Raw genomic sequence first — 4,655 nt, 5'->3', positions numbered from 1 at the left:
TTGGTTTACAATCATGCTTCTGAGGGTATGATCTTCTATCGAGGGGTCAACGTTCCTGATGACGCCTTTACAAGTGTTTTCCGGCGCGGCTACGTAGGCAGAAACCTCGAAAGCGCCGACTTTCGTATGAATTTTCTGGATGCCAGCATAAGCGAAAGCGTTGGATCTGACCGGAGTCGAAATTACAAGTATATTCTGTACCTTGTTGGAGCAGATCGTATCCTCCGATGCCTCTTGGTCGGTTAGCGCAGCGGCCATAGTCAGAGCCCTCGCCAGCAGCACCAAATCCGCCTTCGAAACGTCGAGCCCTCCGCGGGGCCGTACAATGACCTTAATCTGGTCTTTCGGCAGCCGAAGGAATCGCGAAGCGGCTACGACCTTCTGAACTGCCGAGCGGGAGCGGGCGTTGAAATCGTCCTTCTGTGCTGTGTTTGCCGTCGTCTTGGCAGCAGCAGGGGCCGCCGCGTTTTTTGCCGGATCCCGTTTCCGTCGGGCGCCAAGGGCGGTGGTCCACCCCGCTCCGTCGAAATCATCCGGATTGAGGTCCATGCCTTCAACTGTCACCATCTCGGGCATCTTCGCCGTCTGTTCAGAGGCGACGGGGGCCTGACGAGGCCCGGCGCTGCCGCGAAAGTGCTGCACTGGAAGCTAACCCTAGCTCTGTACTCGTAGCCAAGCCTGTGAGTGGTTAGGCTTAGGTGTCCGTCCACCGCTTCGCGCACTCAAAGTTCAATAACTCGCCGAAAAGTTCACTCACCCCAACGTGAACGGTGTCGTCAGAAAGCTTGCACAAAACTCGTTTAGAAAATTCCAGTATACCGGTGGAGAACACAAGAAAGATGTCCGAAAACATTTAAAAAAGCGGGAGCCGACGCGGCCGCGTCTGCATTCCCGGACGCCACCTAGCGGACCACAAAATAAAGCTGCACTTTATTTTATGGTCTGGTCCACAGAACACAGCTGCAGTTTACCCTGCTGTCTGGTCCACAGAATAGATTTGGACTGTATTCTGTTATTCTGTATTGTTCACTACAGAGTGAACTAGAACTGTAGAGTGGCGTAAACGCGCCTCGCCGCCTGATGCCTTCCGCGTCGACCGTTGCGGCGGCGCTGCAGTCTTTCGGTACTGAAGGCGCGCTGCGCCGCGCGCAGGAACTGCTGGGCGCGTCGGTGGCACCAGGCTAACTCGGCACTATTACCAATGCGGCTTTCGTTGCGTGTCTGTCATTATTAAGCCTAGGACTTGTCGTCGTAAGCCTTGATGGACGGAACTTCAAAGCTTTTAATCGATGCAATTGCTTCATATATCACTTTGAGAGATACTGCAAATTAGTTTTTGTAGCCGAAGCGACTCTTGGGAGGTAGCACTGACAATTGGGCGAGTTGGTACAGATGCATGGCTTCAGAACGGCGCAACAAGGGAGACGAAAAGTGTGTTCGTGTGATCTTTTGTCTTTTCGTCTTCCTTGTTGCGCCGTTCTGAAGCCATGCTGGGAGGTACGCAAACTATAAAAATAAAAAAGGGCTGATTGCAACAGTGGAGATTCATGATCTCGGTGTAATTGAGCCGAACTCATTGCTGGACTAGTCCGTACAGCACCCATAGACGCCGAACGACTGGCAAAAGAAAGAGACGGAGGAAAGAGAAAGGGCGTGGCTAATTCTGATTTCTAGTCTTAATCCTTTCTTCTGGTGTTCATTCGGCGTCTAGTTTATTCAGAATCACTGAGCTGCTCTATTGCAATTTAGCTGTGCTCAGAAAGGCGTGTGCTGGTATATTATCCTGCCGAGAGCACGCCGAACGTTTACCGTTGGCGAAGCTGTGTGTACGGTGCTTCTCTTAACAAATGCGCTGTGTAAATGTGACTTTTTCGACATTACGACGGCTCAAACGTATCGGAAGTCAAACGTAACTGGACCGCGTCTAAATAACGGTTTTCCTCATGGGCACATTGCACGGATATTGTTTGGGGCCGGTTGGGGAGGTGTGACTTTGCTGTCCGTATTTGTGCGTGTATATATGCACATATAAAAACGTGATATCGCGAAGAGTAGAGCACCACCAACCCCCCTGGCTTCACTTTTGACACTTTACAGATTAAATAACTCAATTAATACAAAAGATTTTCATCAACAAGTTCTTGCAATGACATAGAGAATCTGGAAAACAGCGCAAAATAACCGTATAAAAGGAGAACTGGTGTAAGTGAATTCAGGCAGAATAACCGGCTGGTTATAATTACATCTGGGCATTTTAATATGAGATAAGCCCTGATGCACGAAGTTCGTCTCGGAGGTGAACGTGCGACTTCCGCTCGGCTCTCTGGTTCGGCTTCCTGGTATTTTAAGCACTCAAAGGTAGTATTACCGATTCACAGTAACCGCGGAAGCACGCTGTTGAAACAAAGCCTTTCGCCATTAAAGAAACAGCGCAAAACTGGCACAATAGAACTCGGCCGTCAAAATTATAAATGTTGTGATGGGGAAATTTTTACTGATCTTACTCATGAAACAATCGAGCGCATTGGACCTCATATAAGGATCAAGGCTCTGGATAACTGCCGACAGAAGGATCTTTCGTCGCTGGTTTGTTATTCCTTCACTCTTCGTAGTCACTTTGTTCGTAGTCACTTATGGTATAGCACGGCTCGAAGTGTTGCTTGCAAACCGCACAGTATAGCGCAATCATTGAGCAGATATAAGTGCATTTGTGCGAAATCCGCTTGTCGCCTTCTTAGAGTGTCGGCAGGCTCCTTAAACAGGGAATGTCTCGATGCAATTTTGGCACGCTTGCATATTCACTCTTGCACCATGGCGCGTAGCAGGCGTTGAGACACCGATTAAAGCTCAGTAAGGCATTAAACGCGCTCAAAACGCGCCATTACAGGCTTTCGTAGGCTACGACGCGCGCGCGCTCCAAATGCAGACGCTCTCCCCAGCTTCAGTACAATTAGAGTCACTGTATATGCTACCTTTAGGTAGCAGAGTTGCGCATAGGTCCGCCATCTTGCCCGCCGTGGCATCCACGCTAAGCAGGAAAGCCACCTCTCTGGAATGTAGGAGCCGACGCGGCTGCTGTTGTTGCTGCTGTCCTCTCGGCCCAGCAGCTCCGTGCACCTTCTCGTTCGTTCATAACGCGTCGCTGGCGCAATGACTTTCGATTCGAAGAAAAAAAAAGAATGGAAAGCTCGGAGAAACAATGATTTGAGATGGAACAGGTGGAGATGGTACACTATAATAAGTAATATTTTTGTTTTAAATGGCAGTTAGAAAAAGTGCGACGGATCACGATCCTTGACCAATTAAATTCAGCCTAATTATTCGTTTCACGTAGTTTTTGATGCAGCGCTTCAAAATATTAAGTGAATAGCTCGAGAAAACAAGTGCTAAAATTATCACTGTGTTTTACAAATAGCGCAAGCTAACGAGAATTTTGCGTACGTCTGGGTAGATGTGGCATATAATAAACACTCGGTCATGCTTCAAACTTTTATGCTGCACAGTGCTCGGAATGAATCATGCTGTTTTGATAGACCTGTAAGGATCATATTCACACACATCGCCTCCTTCACGCAGTCACTCGCGCATACTTTTTACCGTTTTGTCCCTTTCGATATTTACTCAACCTTTGACTAGTGGGAGAGAAGCGATATATATCCTGTTCGTTATCGCCGGCTTCTGACGTCTCATGCGCAGCAGCCACTTGAGACGGCGACGGACGACGGAGAGAGACTTGCCACAGGAATCGAGAAACAGGCCTTTCCGTGCTCTTGTCGGTTCGTGCAGTGGGGAGCGCAGCGTCCTGTCATTGTCGCAACTTCGCAACACTGAGTCAGGGCGCTACACCGCGCAGACGTTCGCAAAAACGGAAGCAGAAGACACCACCACAACAACGACAAACAATCCGAACTCAGCTGGACCGTCTTGCGCTTCGCCGGACGGCTTGATACAGCGGTGGTGGCGCGGCGATCGCCAGCACGCGCGCGGCCGTGAAGTTGGCTTTTCCTAAAACGGATGCTTTTTGCGCACGTGAGCGCGCTGGGCGAATGGTGGCGCGAGCGGCGAGTTCTATCAGAGGCGCAACTCTGCTACCTAAAGGTAGCATATACAGTAACTCTAAGTACAATGTGACTACAGCGCCGCCGCTACGATCGCCCGTCGGAGCATTACCCGAGATGCGGCGCGGCCCCTTCGTTCGTTTCACTGCCCCCTTCTAATTATCTAGTGCACAGAAACTCTCGTCACGAGAGGCTGGCTGCTTGGGCTACAGCACATTCTCCATGACCCACAGCGCACATGTTTCGCATCTTTCCTTCCTCCGTGACAAGTTTTATTGTGTGGTTCACAAAATAAAGCTGCCCTTTATTTTGTGGTCTGGTCCACAGAATAAAGCTAGAGTTTATTCTGTGGTCTGGACAACAGAATAGGCAGTGCGTTCTGCATTCGTGCGTGTTTCGTCGTGCCGAGTTTTGTTCATGCGGTCGACTTTTACCGCGCTGCCTCGCATTGTGTGTTGTAGAGGTGTGCACGGGCTCCGGGTAGCTCGAAAGCCCGAGCCCGACCCGGCCCGCGGGCCGGGCTCGGGCGGGCTGACGTATTTTCACCTCGGGCCCGGGCCGGGCTCGGGCTACTTGGAGTTTTATCGGGCCGGACCC

The sequence above is a fragment of the Rhipicephalus sanguineus genome, chromosome 2, assembly GCF_013339695.2.
Source record: "Rhipicephalus sanguineus isolate Rsan-2018 chromosome 2, BIME_Rsan_1.4, whole genome shotgun sequence".
NCBI classification, from domain to species: Eukaryota; Metazoa; Arthropoda; class Arachnida; order Ixodida; family Ixodidae; genus Rhipicephalus; species Rhipicephalus sanguineus.
This window is presented reverse-complemented; position numbering follows the sequence as displayed.